The sequence below is a fragment of the Zonotrichia albicollis genome, chromosome 6 (assembly GCF_047830755.1).
Source record: "Zonotrichia albicollis isolate bZonAlb1 chromosome 6, bZonAlb1.hap1, whole genome shotgun sequence".
NCBI classification, from domain to species: Eukaryota; Metazoa; Chordata; class Aves; order Passeriformes; family Passerellidae; genus Zonotrichia; species Zonotrichia albicollis.
The window spans coordinates 59,373,650-59,394,373 of NC_133824.1; the positions used below are offsets into that span (position 1 = coordinate 59,373,650).

General features: G+C 43.1%; 1 protein-coding gene across 3 annotated transcripts in view; it reads left to right on the forward strand.

The window, feature by feature from the left end:
• ARMH4 (armadillo like helical domain containing 4) overlaps positions 1-20,724 on the forward strand; it is a 62,790-nt gene that overhangs the window by 23,521 nt on the left and 18,545 nt on the right. The window lies entirely within an intron of this gene.

The window sequence follows — 20,724 nt, forward strand, 5'->3', positions numbered from 1 at the left end:
ATCCCTTTCCTCCTTCTTTACCCTTCACCCGTCCTGCTCTTCACTCTGCGTGGGACAATCCCTCATGCCAGCCATGGGTTGGCTCTCGAGCTGAGCACAGAGCAGGGTCATTCCTGAGGAATCCCATTTCACCAGTGACAACTGGGGGAAACTGGGCTGTGTCCCAGGCAGCGTGACCTGACTTGTCATTTTGGGGAAAATATGGATATTCCAATCCTGCTCATTCATTACCAGAGCTTAGTGTTGTCTTGCTCCAAGGTTGGACAATAAAAAACTTCTCAGGTGAGATTCCTGGGCAAATTTCAGTTCCCTTTGCCCAAGATAGTTGGTGCAGGGATATTTGTCTTGTGGGGACAAAGGAGTTGGGTATTTGCTCATCATCCTCTTTGCTACTTCAGAACATTGGTCTGAGTTCACTTTTCTGACATTTTAAGAGGTCCATTTATGGTCCAGCCTTGGGAAGCTGTGCTGGCAGTGTGAAGACAAACCTGCAAAGCATCTCTAAAGCTTTATAAATTTATTCCTGCTGTACATGCAGGCCCTGTGTTTAATTTCTAGCCTTACTCCACCTAGGAGTCAGTGTTTGTACATGTGAGGTCCTTGAGATGCAGGTCAGAGCTGCTGTGGGACAAGGGAGATCTGAGAAAGGAACTTGTCCAGCTTGGCAAAAGCTCTGGAATAATTTCCCAGCATACTCAATTCCCAAGCCAAGCCCTGTCAAACACTGTGGGAACATTTCAGGTGAATTTGTGGGAGCTGAACCACATCTAGACAGAAGGTCTTTGTGTGTGACTATTAGAATTAGCTGTTATGAGAAGCCCATCAAATAAAAATCCACAAAGTCTTTTATATATTGTCCTTCATATATATCTATGTGATTTCTATCACTTCCCCTGAAAGCATAATTCTGATTTTACCTGGATGTTCTCCTCAGTGATGCTGTTTCCAGCCTGCTTTAGTGATCTTGGCTTCCTTAATTGAATCAAAGATTGTGTTTCAAGAACTGTGTGGGAGGTTTGATTTCCAGACCTCTGTGGGAGGGTTGGCCTTTGAAGGGGAGATTGAGTTTGCAGCAGGACTGATCCCTCCCTGTCACACTAAATCCTGCTTGAAAAGCACTCTGTTGTGTGGTGGCTGTGTCAGGGCTGTGTCAGGGCTGTCTCACATGTCCTGCTGTCCCCCTGTATTTGTGTGAGAGGAATAATTTGAGTCCTTAAGGGTTTCTGGTTGTCTTTGGCAAGCTCAGTGAAAGAGATGTGTGGTGCTGCTGTAAGTGACAATGTTTGCCATGAACATGCAAAGAGTTGTATGTGACAATGTTTGCCATCAGCTTTGGGGTTACAGAGGAGGTTCTGTGTCAGACACAGCTCATGGTTTGTATTTGGGCTGCAGTCACAGCTGCATTTCCAGCTGCTGGAGCAACAGGCTCAGGGCAGGAGTTGCAGATCTGGTACAGCAGGCAGGGGACAAAGCAGTGACAAGGTGCCACAGACATCTTTTATGGAAAATCCTTTCCTTAGGATTTTTCCTCCTGAGAAGCTGAAAGGCCTCAGGAACAAAATGCAAACAATGGTTATCTGCTGCTGTGGAATGCAACGGGTGCATCTGGGATTGGTCTCATGTGGTTGTTTCTAATTAATGGCCAATCACAGTCAGCCGGCTCAGACAGAGAGCTGAGCCACAAACCTTTGTTATCATTCTTTGCCATTCTATTCTTAGCTAGCCTTCTGATGAAATCCTTTCTTCTATTCTTTTAGTATAGTTTTAATGTAATATATATCATAAAATAATAAATCAGCCTTCTGAAACATGGAGTCAGATCCTCGTCTCTTCCCTCATCCTCAGACCCCTGTGAACACAACCAGGGCCTGGTGCTGTTTCTCAGACCCCTGAAACGGCTTCTTTGCACAAGTTTGAGACAAGGACTTAGCAGACTAGGTGGTAAAAGGCAGGATTATTCTCCCCACTTTATGTTTTATTGACTTCCCTGTGCAGTGTGAGCTGGGTCAGCATCACAGTGATGGCTCTGAGCACCTGGAGCTCTGGGCAGACGAGGATTTTGGTGTTCTCTGGAACTCACTAGATCCAAGTGGTTGGGATTTCCTTTTGTTTTTAGGCTTCTCCAGCCAGTACAGCACCCAAGAGGGAGAGGATGAGGCTGTGGCTGAGCTGAGCTGAGTTCATTTTTAAGAGTTAGGTGGGACTTTTGTGCAGTGCTGTGCTGGCAAAAAAGAGGGGACACAGTGGGATCAGCCTCTCTGCTTGTGACTCAGCCCTCTGATTCCAGCAGGCAGGCACTTCTGTAAAAAGCCATTTATTCTTTTCCTGTCCAGGTGACCTCAGTGTCACAGGAGAGTGACACTGCTCCTTCCCCATCTGCAGTGTACTGCTGCTCACCAGTACTCCTAAGAGAAAGGGAATTTATTTATGTTTAATAGGCACAAAGAAAATGGAACTAGATGAGGAGATGGGAGCTAAATGATCTTTAACACCCCTTCCAACCCAAGCCATGCATAATTCTGTGATTCTGTGAAAACCAAGGGCTTGCAGGAGATCACACTGATAACCTAAATCCATGGAAGGAGCTGAACCCAGGGGGTGAGAGCTGATTTCCTGGCAGTGAGTGAGGAATGGGAGCTGCTTCTGCAGGGCTGCAGCCCTTACCCTCTCCAGCTTGTGCCAGGTGAGGATTTCTGCCCTGGATCCCAGCTCTGGACTCATGGCACACATCAGGCTGCCTCTGTGTCCATGCCTGGTCCTTGATGGAGAGGGTTTGGGAGAACAGGAAAGCTGGGAAAAATCACCCAGCTTGTGTCAGCACAAAGTGGGTGGTTAAGAACAGAAGAAATCCCCCCAAAACCTGGCAGGAAGCTGGAGGAGCTGCTCCCATTGTTCTGCTGGAGCACCTGGAGACACCAGACTCACTGTGAAAGACTTGTTAAGCTTTAGATCTGCTGGCTGGGCTATTTTTTCTTTGAAACCCTTTTTCTCCAGGTGATTTTCATCTTTGAAGATCCAGTTCTTTTAATTTGGGGACTGCTTTGTAACTGCTGGACATGCCCAGAAGAGCTCTGTGTGTCTCTTCCTTCCCTATACAGCCCTGGGATGTGAAGAATTTCCCTTTTTGTGTAAATTAAGCAGGGTTTGGAAGGGGAAGTTGCTCTGTTTCACCTGGGATACAGCATTGGAAAGGGAGACCTGAGGGAAGATGACAGCACCCAACAGAGGGGACAACATCCAAGCACCAAACTTTTCCAGTTGGCATTTTCCATTTTTAAAACACTTTGCACACATTTCTTCCTCCTGGGGATTCTTCTGTCCTCTAGCCTTCAGAAATTTGACATTTAATGCTAAAATCTGTGGTGCAGAAGAGCCCAGAAGTGTTGGAATAGCTGTTCTCAGGCAAGTTATTATCCAGGCTGCTTGCTCTGATGGCTGACACAACTGCAAATCCCTGGAGAACGAGGAGCTTGATCCACAAAACAGCTTGGCATAGCAAGAGACAGGTTGGATTTTTGTAGTGGTCAATAGGAAGGCACTGGAGGAACAAAATCATTAAAAATGTCAGTTCTGGGCAGTCAGATGGTCCCACATTAACTCCAGCTGAGCAAAAGCCATTTATTAGTGCCAGTAATGAGACTGACAGTTTTACAGCCCATCAACTGGCTCTCTAACCAGCAATACAAAGAGAAAAGCAGAAAATGAGAAAATCTGTGCATTTACAAAATAGAATTTCACCCTCCAAAAGCCATCCTGGCACCCTGCAGCTCTGGGGGAGAAAGGTCTGAATGTGATTTGGGATCTGGTTTGGTGTCACAGGTTACCAGTGAAGGGCAGAGCAGCACTTTTGGACCTCTCTGCATTCTCTGTGAGGTGGCTTTGGTGTCTCTGTACTTATTTCTTGATTTGTGTCTGGTAGGCAAACACTGAACACCTGGAGAGCATCAGAAGAACCAGGTGGATTAATGTGAATTTTCAGGAAATAAATAAAAATACCTGATCTCCCCCTGCTCCCTCTTTTGTGATGCATTACCAGAGAACTGCGGTTGGCTGAGGTGGGTTCAAACCTGGTGAGCAGTTTATGGTCCTTTAGTTTAGTTTAGTTTAGTTTATGGTCCTCATGCATCTCAGAGCAGGTGGATTTTGCTGTGCAGCTCCAAGGAGATCAAACCCCTCTGCTTCTGCTGGTGGTGGCTTCTTCTCCCAGTTCTCAAGAGTGTTTATTCCCTCAGTTCTGTGAGAATTCTTAATTTAACAAGAATGAGCCAAGAGGAAAATGGCCTCAGACTTCCCAGCTATTTCCTGATGCCTCAGTGCTGCCTGTCCTCCACATCCCAAGGGGAATAACTCCTGCCCTCCACAGTAGGTAATGTAGGAGATTTAGGGCAATTTACCAAGCCTTTAATTTTACCCCATTGGGGCATGCAGTAGTTTGCTTTGTGCATTTAAAATGTATGGAGTTGGTGGTTTTTTCTTTCTCCATTTAGGGTGCACTTGATGTAATATTTCTATGTTTACTAACTTGGCTTTGCACCTTTGTCTTCATCAACCTGCAGTTCCATATTACATCTGAATTTACTCTTTGTGGTGGCTTGTGTGTGTGCTAGGTGCTATTTTTTGTTTTTACCTAAATTAATTTTTGTTCAGGTCTGCCATTCTTTAGCTGAGCCATTGGGGTGTTCTTTGCATTCACCTGTTCACGGCAATTCCACATCACAGGGTTGTAGCTTGTGAGAAGGTGCCTGGTTCCACAACATTTATTTTTGATTTCCATCTTCCCATGGAGGAATTGCACACAGGGGAGTTTGGACCATCCCTCTGGATAGGATTTGGAGATTAAACAAACAAAAAACCAAACAAACAAAACAAACCAGCAATTTAGGAAGAAGTTATGAAGTGTGACAATGTAATCCTCAACGTGTAGTTTCCAAAATAGAAACCACGTCTGTGTTTCATGTACTGCTGTGGGTAGGACATCAGTTCTCACTATAATGGAAGGTTGTATAACTCTCTCAGGTAATGACAAGGCACTTGCATAATAAACACACTTCTGGAATGTGAATTTTTATATATTTTTTTATATAATGGATAAAAAAATATTTGCAGCTCTGAGCAGCTCCTAACAGAGAAAATAGCTCTCATTGTGTTGCAGATCTGTGGTCACAAATTACACTGCATAAACCATATAACAGATGTCTCTGGTTAATGATGGGGAGGCAGAGGAGCAGAAGGACAGTAGTGGAAGATGATGAATGTTTGAAATGTCATTTTTTACAGGAAGATAGGATTAATGCTTTTATGGGCAAAAATAACCAGCATTAGGAAGGCAGGAGCTGAGACTCAGAAATTAGTAATATGTTCTTTAATTGCTGCCCCAAATGGATCTATTTTAAGTACTCTTACAGCTCATGGCATTGGAACATTGGAGTGCCTTTTAATCTTTAATGCATTTATCTCCTTAATCACCCTGGGAAGGCTCATCTGTGCTTTAAAGGTGGTGAGAAAACCACAGAGAGGCCCAGTGACCCCTCTGGTTTCACAGGGGAGCCTTTGCAGAGTGGGGATTTGAAGGAGGGGAATTAAATCAGTGCTTGGGCATTGCCTTTCCCTTCTGGAGGCAGGATGTGCACACCTGCATTTCTGGAATGGACCCTCAGAGTCCCCATCCTGACAGTCCATAGGAATGCCAGGTGGGAGAGGCTGGCAGGAGCCAGGGTGAGCAGTGTAACCAGCAAATTTCCCTTCCCCACATGCTCCAAGGGCATCTGCCTGCAGCAATCCTCTGTCCAGGTATTTATGGCAGTCCTGTGGCCATGCAGGCCCTGGGTTCCACGTGGCTGCAGACAGAAATGAGCAGTCTCAGGAACAGAGATGATTATTCTTCCTGTCTTTTCTGGGTGCTCCAAATAATTTATACAGTTCCATATGTTCCTTGCTAGCTCCCTTTTCCTCTCCCAGGCAGCAGGGAAGCTCCCACCATCAATCTGTGCCTAACTCAGGTTTCTGTCCCTCATGAGAGATGTGCACTCCATTTGGAATTGCTTCTTTTTTACTTAAGAGATTGTTCATGGTTGCATCTTAATCCTGGAGCAGGCTCATATTTAATCAGGTTTGTCTTGTCCAGGGGAATTGTGCATGCTGTGTGTGAGCAGTGAGGATCCCCTCTGCCAGCTCAGGGTGACATTTGCTGTTATAACAGCAGAGCAGCTCCCAGGAGGGAACAATTCACATCTGAGATGGCTTTTGCTCCTTGTCAGATCTAATTCCAAGGTGGTTTGGGGAGTGTGTCTCTCTAATATTCCTTATTTCTTCAAGCTGCATAGCCCTGTGCTGGAATCTTGGTCAGTGGGACCCTAGAGGAGACACACAACTTGGACAATTCTGAGCCCTGTGGTCCTGACCCACCACCCTTTGGTGCTCTTCCCTTTTTCCATCCAGCACAAGACTGCTGTGCCCTTGGGAATGAGGCCAGTGTGTGTCAGATGGAATGTGACCATGTTCACTGGGGTCTCAGGTTCAGGAATGAGATGAGGATCTGACTCCATGTTTCAGAAGGCTTGATTTATTATTTTATTATATATATATTACATTAAAACTATACTAAAAGAATAGAAGAAAGGATTTAATCAGAAGGCCAGCTAAGAATAGAATAGCAAAGAATGATAACAAAGGTTTGTGGCTCAGCTCTCTGTCTGAGCCAGCTGACTGTGATTGGCCATTAATTACAAACATCCAACATGGGCCAATCACAGATGCACCTGTTGCATTCCACAGCAGCAGATAATCAATGTTTACATTTTGTTCCTGAGGCCTTCTCAGCTTCTCAGGAGGAAAAATCCTAAGGAAAGGATTTTCCGTAAAAGATGTCTGCGACAGGGAAGACAGGAGCAGTGTGTCTGCTCTGTGAGCTGGGATGGGGAGATTCCAACCCCAGAGTCTGGTATTTGCTGGGTCCCCAGGAGGAATTGGGAATTGAGAATCTGACTCCATGTTCTTAGAAGGCTAATTTATTATTTTATGATACTATATTATATTAAAGAATGCTATACTATGCTATACTAAAGAATAGAGAAAGGATAAGGACACAAGGCTTAACAAGGTACCAATGAAAATCTTGTGACTCTCCAGAGCCTCAACACAGCTGGCTGTGGTCGGTCATTAAGTCAAAACAATTCACATGTTGGATAAACAATCTCCAACCACATTCCAAAGCAGCAAAACACAGGAGAAACAATCAGATAATTATTGTTTTCATTTTTCTCTGAGGCCTCTCAGCTTCCCAGGAGAAGAAATGCTGGTGAAGGGATTTTTCAGAAAATATGACAGTGACAACAGAGCATGAACCTCTGATGAGCTGGAGCCACGTTCTTCCCCTTGGAAACACCTCAGCTCTTGTCCTCAAGGCAGAAATCAAGGCTAAGGGAAGGGATGGAGATGAGGGAAGTGGTTGAGTCCCCATCCCTGGAGGGATTTAAGAGCTGTGTGGATGTGGCACTTGGGGACATGGGTTAGTGGGGCCTTGGCAGTGCTGGGGAAATGGTTGGTCTTGATCTTTGAGGGGCTTTTCCAACTAAACAGTCCTGTGATCCTAAGAGTAAATCAGAAGATTAGAGGCTGTCTTGGTGATTCCCAGCTCAGCTATCAGAAACAGGTGACACAAAACTGCTGCTCACAGCAATCAGGCTGATATTTTACCCTGACATTTTTGTTGGAGTGTGTTGGGAAGCAGCAGCACTAAAACATCCTTGGATATATTACTTTGAAGCACCAGCCCTTCCACAATGTTTATGCACCCAGTTAAACCCGTGTCAGAGGAAGACTAAGCCCATTTGTTACCAGCCATTAAGTGCTGTCTCCAGGGGCTGGGGAGGATTTAGAGGCATTTTCTCATTTTTGGCTCTCCCTGCCCACAGAGAAGATGGAACCCCATCAGGCAATGTATTAAACTGAAGTTACTGGCTATTGCAGGGAAGAGATCCTGTCCATCCACAGCATTTCTGCTTCTTTTCCTTCAGTTTGGTGAGAGTTGGAATCTGAAATGCCAGGAGCTCTCAGAACTTTGGGCCTGTAAGCCAAAGCTTAGAATTAAACACAGGATTTGATATGGGATTTTGGAAGAGGCTTCCCAACTTAGGTGCTAGAAGTGAGAATGTGGATTTATAGTTTAAAGCAGAAACACGTTAAGTTAAGAAGAGGAAAGTTTAGAGTTTTAGAGTTTAAGATATAAAAAAAAAATAAAAGCAGTTACAAAGGCAAAGAAGGAATTTAGAATGCAGTGCTGTAGGTTCATGTGTCATAACATGATTGGCTAAGAAAGCTTACACTGTAGCATGAGTCCATAATACAAAATATTTAAGGATTGGATAAAAACATAAATATCCTTGTTGGCAGTGTTTCATTGGTCAATAAATCCCTAAAAAGTCTTGTAATTACAAATCTTTTGACCTTCTGAGCCATGTAGAAAATATGTGAGCCAAGCTCACCCTTCCTGCCTACGTAGAAGATAAGAAAAATAAATCACATCATCTAAAAAATTCAGAGGTCCCATCTCTAAATCATTCAAAATTCCTTCAGAAATCCCCACGGAGAGAGTTGGCATGAAGGCATGGAAAAATTATCTGCCAGGCTGTGGGAGGAGGGAGGGAATTTTGGTCACCATGGTTGGTGTTGGAAAGTTTCTAATGGATGAATCCAGGTCTGAGGGCTGCTGCGAATCCTGCCTGCCCTGATCCCCACTACCCTGCTAGGCAAAAATTCCCTGAAATACCTGCAGGGAGGATTCAGCAGCTTCTTTGGTGGAAACATCTGTGGAAGACTGTTGGAACCCTGGATGCTGAGAATTTCAGATTTTCTGTGCTGTCAGGCACTGAGCCCCAAGAGAGCACTGCACTGACCTGAGGCCCTGGAGAAGGATTCCAAAATTGAATGATTGCACTGGGATTATGAGTGTGTAATTTGAATAGAAGTGTGTAATACCACAGAGTGGAAAACTCAGAGTTTAAAGTTTTAGAATATAGCAATATATATAAAGCAAGGTGGAGGTTTTAGGGTGGAGGCTGCTCCTTCTTCTTCTCCATGTGTTTGGGTGGTTTTGTGTAATTGATAAAAAGTCCACACTGCAAGCCACAAGTAATTAGTTATTGAGTTGAGAGTAAAAATAATTTAAGTGTCTTTTCTTAATTGGACAGTTTATCCTTTAAAAGCCTTGTAGAAAGAGAAAGATACAGCTCCATTTTTAGTTTGTTAGAGTGAAGTGCTGTAGAACTCACAGTTTGTGAAACTGTAATATAGATAAGGACTAATAAACATCTAAATATAAACAAGAAATACCATCTCACACAATTATTCCTAACCCTAACAAAAAAAACCCCAAAACTCAACAGAAGATTCCACTACACAGTTCAGGTCTTGGGTGATATTTGTGTACAGAGTGTGTTAGGGAAGGTTTACTCAGGGGAACTGTTCCTTCACCAAAAGTTGTCAAGTCTAGGGAAATTACTGTGTCACCAGCCCTGGAAGTGTTCAAAAAACTCCTGGATATGGTTTAGTGGTGGAAATGGTGGTTGGTGCTGGGTTGGTGGTTGGACTGGATGATCTTTGTCATCTTTTCCAGTGTTAATGAATTTGTGAAATTCTCCCTCCTTGGCTTGCTGGGTAGCACAGAAGGGCAGGTGCAGCAGCAAGGCTGCTGGATTTCTGGATTTCCCAGCATAGAAAGACTCCTAAAAGGGTTTCTGCTGCACCTCCAGTTGCTCTTGTCAGCCCAAGAAAGCAAAGTTGGAAAACTCAGGCACGTGTCTGAGCATTTCTGACCTTCCCCAGCTGTCTGCCTCTATCCATCTGTTTGACACCTCCTTTAAAGTCAGCATGTGTCACAGTTAGTACCTTGGAGCATGACTTTGCATTTGCTGCTCCAAGTGATTTATCTTGGGGTGTTTTTTTTGCCTGGATTCAGGGATAGGGTCCATTAGCCAGCTCAGGGCTCTGTGCTGCAAAGGCTGGGCTGCATCTGCTGCCCAAGCACCATCTGGGTTCCTGCACAGCACGGGGAGGCAGGAATCCTTCTGGGCTGTCAGCTGCCTTGGATTGCCTGTGCCCTTGCCTGTCAGCCCCGCTGGAATGTAAATCATGGTGGTTTTGCTCTCTCTTTAGCCTGCAGCAATCCTGTCCTTTCCCATCCCTGCAGAGTCACATATTTATGTGTGTCACTCCTCAGCGTGCTCTGCCTCTTCTGCCACCCTGCAGATTCTCCATGTCAGAAAATTTGGTTCCATTTAGGCAGAGGAGCTGGTTTTGGGCCCCTCTCTCCTTTCAGATTTCAGCAGTCACTTAGCCTGATTGAAGAGCCCAGGGCTGTGCCTTCCCTGGGTGAGAGTTACTCATTTTCCCTTTGTGTGCCTGTCTGGGTGGCCTTTGCCATGTCACAAGAGGCTTGTCCTTACACTGGAGAAATCACATTTATTTTCTAATAGTGATCTATACTGCACTGCAAAAACCTGTCTGGTTTCATGGCATTTGAAAAATGGAGAGAGGGGAATGTGAAGGTTCAGCAGCCTGGAATTGCCTCTGTCCTTCTGGGGATTTACATCAGAGGCTGAGCTTCGGGGTTAAAATGTTGGCCCCATGGCAGAGCTGGCGAGAGAAAAATGGAGGAAAAGAGCTTTTTGCAACAAGTAGCAGGGACACAGAGGGTAATTTATTGAGAGGGTAATTTTAAAATGTTCCTTCCTAATGAGAATGTGGATGCACTTTCTGTTCGGACAGTGCAAAACACAAATGACTGATGCTAAACCTGTCTCCCCTCTGGTGCTCACTCTGATTAAGACTCCTTAAGAATCAAAGGAGATCCAAGTTATTTTCTGGAAGGATGCTCTCTCTCTAAAAAACAAAAAAAACCAAAAAACCCCAACAAATATATATATATATATATATATATATATATATATATATATATATATACACACACATATATATACACATATATATAAATATATATATATAAAATAATCTATATCTATATATCTATATATATACACACACATATACATATATTTATATATATACACATAGATTTATATATATAAAATATATATTAAATATAGGTATAAAATATATAAAATATCTTTTCATAGAAACTATATTTTATAATGATATATAAATCTAAACATATATAAATTATATTTATAATTTATATTTTATATAAATTTTTAATATATATGCATATATATACACACACACACACATATATATATATATATATATATACACACATATATATGTGTGTGTGTGTGTGTTTGTGTGTAGAAGTTCTGCTCTACCTGAAGAGTGAGTTAGGAGCATATATTGGAAATAAGCAAATTGCTCACATTTTTGTCTGACAATAAAATAATTACCACACACCTCCAGCAGTTGTTGTCTTGCAAAGATGCTGAGTATCAACATGAATCACAGACAGGGGTCGATAGGGTGAGAATTACTGGAGGCTTTTGCTTTCTTTTTTCTTTTCCCTTCCTTGTTTTTGAGTAATTCTAATCACAGCCTCATCCGAGCCTGGGCTGTAATAAAGAGTTTCAGCCAGGCTGCTCCCTGATAGCCCATCATTTATTTTAATATACCAGCAGCACCATCTGTGCTTGAGGCTTTATCACTGTGAGTGAGGCCAAGAGGTTCTCCAGGCTGAGTCCTTTTTGAGGCCAGTTTTCCAAATCCCCTTTTCCCTTCTGACCACTCAGGTGTGTGAATGGATTGGTTTTGCAGGAGTGGCTGCTCACCCTTGTGTTTCTTGTCCCTGTTTATTTAGCAGTGTCACATCTTGTGCCATATAATGTAATATAATGTAATATAATGTAACGTAATGTAATGTAATATAATATAATGTAATATATCATTCTATATTAATTATATTATTAATTATATAACATTATATTATATAATTGTATAATATTATATATAATTTATATTCTATTCTATTACATTATATTATATTACATTATATTGCTATACTAAAACTATACTAAAGAAAGAGAAAGGATACATCAGAAGGCCTAACAAGAATGAGAATGAAAAACTCTTGACTCCTCAGAGTCTAACACAGCTGTCTAACACAGTGATTGGTCATTAAGTAAAAACAATTCACATGAAACCAATCAAATGTGCACCTGTTGGTAAACAGTGTCCAGACCACATTCCAAAGCAGCCAAACACAGGAGAAGCAATCAGATAGTTATTATTTATATATATTTTTTTTGAGGCTTCTCAACTTCCCAGGAGAGGAAATCCTGACAAAGGGATTTTTCAGAAAATATCAGTGACAGCCCTCAATGGCTTTGTTGTTGCTCTGGTTTAGGAGTGAGGAGAGATCTCAGTGTTTGCCCCTCCAGTCCCACCAGGAGCTGGTTTTTCCTGAGAGTGAGGAAGTTACTTTGCCCTGCTCAATCCTGGCTTTCCTTACAACTACCCATAAGAAAATTCAGGTAAATTGTAAGATAGGGTTCAGTATAAATATCCTGTCAGGAAAATAACTCCCTTGTGGGTTCTGTTAAATACAATTTAATTGTCTGGTTAAATACAGTCTCTTTTGATTTTTTGGTTTTAGGGAGGGTTGGGTAGAGGGTCAAATATCATGTTAGACCTGGTGAGTATCCTGAGGAAGCTTTCTGGTTATATCTGCCCTCCCATAGGCAGAACATGTTCCTGTGTGTGCTGTTTCACCTCTCAAGTCACAGTTTGCACTCTTCATGGCGAGTCAACCCTGCTCCAGTCCAGCTGGATGGACTTTTCCAACCTGAACAATCCTGTGATTCAGTAATTTCTGTCTGGAGCAGGAGAGGCAGGGAGCTAATTGAACTTTTGGTAGACAGAGGCAGCCAGGAGCATGTTTTGCTAAGGTCTTGATGGAGCAAAGTCAGAATCTCAGCTGGCAAAACTCAGCATTGCTCTGGTGGATGCTCTGATTCCACAGCCTTGGAGCTGCAGAGGGATCTGGGATCTTCTCTGGGACCATCAGTGGGACCATCCTTGTCTGATTTCAGCCTTTGCCTCCTGACAAGCTCAGAGCAAGAGCCCCAGAGGTTGGTTGGGCCAGGCTGGATGTCTCAAACCCTGCCAGAAGGCTTAGCAAGAATGAAGAATGAAAACCTTGTGACACAGGTGATGGTGACAGCCCCAAGGAGACAGAAATGCCTTTGGGGCAGTGCAGGGTTTGGGATGCAGCTCCAGGATCCTTCCCAAGGCCCTGCAGGGATTCTGACCCCAGAAATGTCCCTGGAGCTGTGACTGCAGCTGGTGGGAGCTCCTGGGGCAGGGCAGGGACATGGCCTGGCACACACAGTGGGATTTGATGATTTTAGAGGTGTTTCCCAGCCATGCTGGTTGTGTGGGATGCTGCAGCACCATCCCTCCAAACCAGAGCAGGCAGCCCCAAACTGGAGTCAGCTGCAGGAGGAAAAGCACATTCAGTGGGACTAATTAACAGCAGCAGTGATTAGTTATTAAGGTTTGGTTAGTCACTTCTGTGTGGGCTCTGAAGATGAATATGAGGGTTTAAAGAACAGTGGGATTTTCCATTTTTTTAATATAATCTGAATGTTCTTCAAGCTCCTGCTTCTTCCATCAGTATCCAGCAGTTCTCCTGGATATATTACATGGTGTGGGTGGGCAGGAGAGTTCCCCTATGCTCATCTCCCTGGGATGAGCCAGCAGAGGTCTGCAGCTACCTGGGTTGTCCTGAGGGTGCTGGAGTCCCCTCTGATGGCCTGGCAGCTCAGGTGTTTCCCTCCTCTGCTCTTCACTGCCCAGAAGTTAGGTTGGATATTATGAAAATATTCATTAACCAAGGTATTGTCCAGCACTGGCACAGCTGCTGCCCAGGGAAAGAGTGATGTTCCCATCCTGGAAGGATTTAAAAGATGTGGATGTGGCACTTGGGGACATGGGTTAGGAGTGGCCTTGGCAGGGCTGGTTGGACTTGGTGATCTTAGAGGGCTTTTCCAACCTAAAAAACCCTATAATTCTATATTCTAAAAGCAGATTTCACTCCAGGGTTCCCAGGTGATCAGTGTTGGAGCCATCCTGCCCTGAGCAGGCATGCAGAGATCTTCCCCACCTCAGATGTTCCCTCTAAGCTTGGGATGGGTGGGTGTTGATGCTCAGGGTAAATAAATGAGGAAAATAGGGTTTATTTATGTCTGGGTAAGAAGGAAAGCCTGGATCATGTTCCTGAAATTCTGGAGAAAATCCAAAGGGCCGTCAAGTTTCAGGGGGAAATTTAGGCTGAGAGTTGTTTTTGTTGTTAGTCCTGTAATTTGAATGGCAAATTGGGGACTTGTGGCATAAAGGAGAAATTGAAGCAAAGCCTCTGCTCCAAATCCTTATGAGAGAAAGGGGAGGATGATACAGCAGGAGCACTGGCCTGGAGGGACGTGGGGGGATAAAGAACAGAGAGAAAAACAACAACCAGCGTTTTAACTCTGAATGCTCTGTGGCATTCTGCCCCTCTGTGCATCTGGAAAGGGACACAGCAGAGATGGGAATGGTATGAGGAAAAAGGAGGATAACAAAAGGATAAATTAACATGGATAACCAGAGCAGAAATGGGATTGTGTGCAAGGAATGACTGCAGAGATCTTGTCCAGGGTGCCAGGAGGGTGTGCCAGGGGAGTGTTGCTGTGTGCTGTCCTGTGGCATTCACATTCTCTGATAAAATCCCTTTGCCCAGGATTTTTCTGCTGGGAAGCCTCAGAGAAAAATGAAAACAATAATTATCTCATCTGCTTCTCCTGTGTTGTACACATGTGGAATGAGTTTGGAGATTGTTTACCTACAGGTGATTGTTTCATTGGGTTCTGCTGTGAGTTGTTTTCACTCTTTGGCCAATCAGGGCCAAGCTGTGTTGGGATTATGGAAGGAGTCACAAGTTTTCATTATTATCTATTTAGCCTTCTGTAAGTATCCCTTCTGTATTCTTTAGTATAGTATAGTATTCTCTAATATAACATAGTATCATAAAATAATAAATTAGCCTTCTGAGAACATGGAGTCAGGTTCATCATTCCTCCCTGCCACAGGGATCTCTGCAAACACAATACTGTCCCATCCATAAACTTTTCCTGGAGAAATGTTCTTGGTCACTCCAGCCTCACTAAGCCAGCCTGGCCTTTGCTCTGGCCCAAACTGCCCCATCTCATTGCAGCCAGTGTTGTTTTTTCATCTGAATCTTGGAGTAAATCACTTCCCCACCCTGTGCCTGGTGTTCACAGATGGGACAATTCAGTGCTCTGTGGGATCTCATTCTTGCTTTTGGGCAAATACTGACTCTTCTTTACATGTTTGTAGAGCATTTATCTCATGTGTGTGTGTGATCTCAGGTGGCTTTTCAGCTCTCACAGCAATAGGAATTATAACAAGAAATTCAGTCTCTCTCTCTCCTGTATTACATTTTGCTCATTAAATGCTCACAGTTGCTGGGACAAAAATCTGCATTGAAGCCCGGGGTCAGCAGTGAATTGGTGCAGGCAGGAGAGTGAGGAAGGGCAGTATCAGCTCTGTTTGCCTTTCTCTGGGAGCATCTGCCTTCAGGCATGGGATGTGGGGCTCAGCTGATCCAGTACAACCATCCTTAACTTCTCTTCCTTTGGCAGAGGTTCCCCCTGCAGCCCTTAACCACGTGCTGGGGACAGAAAACCCAAAAACTCTCTGGTTCTGGCAGGGAGCTGTGACTCAGGAAGGGAAGGGACCTTCCAAAGCACTTTCAAATTCACCAAGTGAATTCCCAACCTTGCATGTCTTTATACAACTTTACAACACAAAACTAATCAGTATTTTGTTCCTCACACAAAACACCAATTTTGTCAGATTATGCCTTTTTCTGACCCAATGATGGGGCAGCTGAGAGGCATTTAAAAAACTTCTATTCCATTTTCAGTCTCATGTGAAGGGTGAGACAATACAGATGTTATAAATCACACCATCACAATCAGAAGCCAACTATTTATTAATTACAATTCATTATAACCATTTCTTGGCCTATCAGCTTTAGCCACACCATGCTGTAAATTCCTTAAAGCCAGTTATCTCAAATTACCCATGTGGGTCCTACTACAATGCATCTTTCATAATTCTGTTTCTCCAAAGTATCTAGTCTTATTTGCAAGGCCATCCTTTGACACTTGTTTCCAGTTCCATTTCTCTCCCAACAATGTCTCTCCTATTCCATGGCATCTCTAAGTCAGCATTTCTTATCTCAAGGTTTACAAATACATACTGTGTAAGCCTTCTGTCAAACTTGAACAATGCTCTACAAATCCATTTCCCACAACCAGGCTCCACATAAAAAACACTTTTATACTGAAATCAGAGATGTGACCTTGTCAATAATTTAATTGAGGGACCAAAGTCAGGTAGCTGAGTGCAGATTTCAGTGGAAGTCTGTGTCTTCCCCTTCCCTGGATGAGGATTTTGCTTGTTTTCTTTTGTGATCAGGCTGCCCTGCAGCTGCTGGTGCTCTTGGACTGAGTTAATTTCCCTCCTGCATGATTTTGTCTCAGGTCTTCAAGGCACAAAAGCTGGTGCAACAGCACAGAAAGTCATGGCATTTCCAGCAAGGCACCAGGTCTGCTCTGCTCAGCTTCCCAGGGTATTGTTTGCTGTTCCCAGATACCAAATGGGAATTTTCCTGAATGCTTAAATTGCCTGTGGATTTCCAAAGTTGGTTATGGGTCCAACAGCTTGCATGGAAATGTGGGGTTTGCTGCTCCTTTGGTTTTGGTGGATCTGTTTTTCTCTTTAAAATGGACTTTAAAAGTGAGACTCCAGCTCCTGTGTCGCTTTGGGTTCAAGTGGACAAATAGCATTTCTCAGTCTGGAGAGGTTGATAAATCAGGATGTTGTGATGAACTGGTTTGATTCAACAGCTCTTTGGGTCTGTCAATCAAACCTGTAACCAGGTTATTCATTACTGCCCAAATCTGTCAACTGATTCACAATATTACAGGGTAAGGCCAGTCAGCCACTTTTAATGTTTAGGACTAAATTTCAGAAGTGCTCTGGTGTAGGTACAGAAAACAATGAAACTGTTCCTGAAAATGTAGGATCAGATTTCAGGTGGCCCACAGAGGTTTTGTTTGTGCTGTGCAAAAGGCAGCTTTTCCCCTGGGAGTTCCCTGTGCAGAATATTTACACTTAAAAACAAAAACATTGCTGCTACTTCTTTAGAAGACTAAGGAGAGATTTTGACAACCCCAACCTCTTTCCTTGCTAATATTTGTTAGTCTAGCAGCTAAAATAAGAGCAGTTCACTTGTGAATCATGGATTCTCATCTTGTTTCACCCCCTACCATGGGCAGGGACCCTTCCCATTAGAGCAGGTTACTCCAAGCCCCATCCTGTGGTGTTGTGAGGTTCTCAGGACAAGGTGAGAGATGAGAATTTTACTTCATGTTCTTAGAAGGTTGATTTATTCTTTTATTATTATATTATTTTAAGATATATTATATTATATTATATTATATTATATTATATTATATTATACTATATTATATTATATTATATTATATTATATTATATTATATTATATTATATTATATTATATTATATTATATTATCTACTAAAACTATACTAAAGAAAGAGAAAAGATACATCAAAAAGCTAAAACAAGAATAATAATGAAAACTTGTTACTAACTCCTCAGAGTCCAACACAGCTAGCTGTAATTAGCTATTAATTAAAAACAATTAATGTGTTTAAATAAACAATCTCCAAACCACATCCCAAAGCAACAAAACATGGAGAAGCTGAGGCTTCTCATCTTGCCAGGAAAAGAAATCCTGGCAAAGGGATTTTTCAAAAAATGTGATAATGACACCATCCAAGCTGGATTTAACATTCCAGGAGTGGGGCAGCCTCAGCTTCTCTGGGCAAGCTCTGCCAATGCCTCACCACCCTCAGCATCAAGAATTTCTTCCTGATACCTAATCTAAATATCTTGTCCTTTTAAAACCACAGTGCAATCAGGCCACTACAAAAAATGAGTTTAAAAAGTGTCCTCTGCTTATTTCCTCCTTATGGTTTGTCAGTGATTTCTTTCTGTGTCTGTCTCTGCAGAATCTGATTTCCTAGAGGTTTGAGACCGCCTTGCCAAGCCAAGAGAAAATTTTCTGGCCCCTTTGGTGGTCTTTGGAAAGCAAGCAGTACCAAGTGGCCCTCAGCACTTGGATCATAAATAAACATTTGCTGCTGCTTTGAAAGCAGATTGGCCTCTGAGGCTTTATCCAGATAATGTTGTGTGGGTGCTCTTGCATCCAATTGTTTCTTCATTATTTGAACAGATGATGGCAGCAAAATCAGGAGTTCACTCAAAACATCCTCTTAGAGCCACATCATATCAGTGTCCTAATCAGAGAGTGGGCTCTGCCCTGCTCCAATCAGGGTAATGCCCTCTCAGGGTAAGTAAATTGTTAGTGATTATCTTAATCTGCTTGGAGAAATGCCAGATTTATTCATTTCTGAGTGGAAGGAGCGGGATGGGAGGATGCCACAGCTCTGGGTGTGTGTTTGGGATGTATTGCATTACACAGACTGGAGTCCCACAGGAGCAGTGCTCTGTGCCATGTGTAAATAAATGGGAGGTGTGGATAGCAGAGCATCTGAGGATAAATCAGCCCTTTCACTGCTGAAACCCTTCACAACCCTTTCAGGGCTGTGCAGAGCTTGTCTGGGAGGTGGTGGTGATTTTATAAACTTCAGTGGGTGGCAGCAAATGTCACCAAGATTTTGGGATATTAATTTGTCTGCAAATCCTCACCCATAACTGCTGATAGGTGCTGCAGAGCAAAGAGAGGTTTTGCTGCACAGCAGCCTCTCCACTGCAATCAAATTTCATACATGAGGACCTAGGTTGGGGGTACAAGACCAGAGGGATGAGGAGGTAGAGCTAGTGCTTATTTATGAGGGTTTTTGAAGGAATTTTGAATGAGCTGGAGATGAGACCTCTTGAGTTTTTTTCGACAAAGAGATTTATTTTTCTTATCTTCTACATATGCAGGAAGGGTGAGTTCAGCTCACATCTTCACTGCATGGCTCAGAAAGTCACAAGACCCTTAGTTACAAGACCTTTTAAGGATTTATTCACCAATAAAACACTGCCAACAAGGATATTTATGTTTTTGACCCAATCCTTAAATATTTCATCTTATGGACTCATGTTACAGTGTAAGCTTAGTCAGTCATGACACACAAACCTACAGTGCTGCACTCTAAACTCCTTGTTTATGCCTTTGTAACTACTTTTCTTTTTTCTATATCTTAAACTCTAAAACTCTGGCCTGGAAGGGCAGGGACGGGGCAGCCACATCTTCTGTGGGCACCCTGTGCCAGGGCCTCACCTCCTTCACAGGGAAGAATGCCTTCCCAATATCTAATTTAGCCCTGCTCTCTGTCAGTTTGAAGCCATTCCCCCTTGTCCTGTCCCTCTAGGTCTTTGTAAAAATTCTCTCTCCACCTCTGCTGTCAGCTCCCTTCAATGAGGGCACCCCAAAGCTTCTCTTCTCCAGGCCGAGCAGCCCCAGCTCTCCCAGACCTTCCCCACAGCACAGGGGCTCCATCCTCTGAGCATCTTGTGGCCTCCTCTGGATCCATTTCCACTGGTCCCTCCTGTGCTGGACACCCCAGGGCTGGGTACATTCTGTTATTGGTTTCTCTGGGTCTGGATTGAAGGCACTTGAGACAGTAATTCATGTTTGGACTCAGGTGTTTGTTATTTCTTATCAGTAAAACATTCTCACTGCTGTGAGTTCAGCAGCAAGGCACAAAATGGCAACAATCTCTTGTTACAAGGTCTTTTAAGACTGAGCTATCCAATTAACAGCTAGATTATTTCCCCTTTTAACCCAATAACTGATCCCAAAGAGAATCAGTTGCTAACAGGACAAATCTTATCCCAAATTCTTCCAGAACTGAGCAACAATTCCCACTGGGATTCTCTTGGGATCAAACACCAAATGGAGCCTTAATTCCTGACACCTGTCCCTGATTTCTTGTGTAACTGTGGGCAAGTGAATTGGTCTCTTATTCCATTTTCCATCAGAGGATCAGTCAATGGAGACTTTTCTGCCCAATTACAAAATGCCACCCAAACCCATGGAGAAGAAGGAAGAAGAAGGAGGAAGAAGAAACCCAGGACAACACCCTGTGCCCTCCATCTTGCTTCCATCCCCAACATACTAAAAATCCCAAAACCTCAATTTCTCACCAAGTGATACACCTGCACTACTCTCTATAATCTATTTCACATTTTTGTGCATTCCAGTCTATCTTGGAAGTTTAGGAAACTTTCTCCATGAATGAGGGTCAAAGTCAGTGCTCCCCTGGGGGTCAGGGCACCCCAGAGCAGACAGAGAAATATTCCCTGGGTTTCCACATCCTGTCAGTGCTGTCAGCTCTGGATCCTCAGCCAGCAGATGAAGATGTTTGTTTATATTAGAGAACTGTTGTGAGTGCAATTAATAAAGCTGAAAAGTAGTTGAAGAGCTAAATATCATTACATAATGAGACCTCCTTCCCAGTAAATGATGTGAAAAATGATTTCTTGCAAAGAATAACAAATTGCTGTGGCTTTTTACCCTAATTGTAGATGCTTGATTCTAATTTGTTGTTTGTCATTTCCATGTAAATGAAGAGTTTTAGCTATAATTACTGCATTTATGGCAAACAAGATACTATCATTTTCC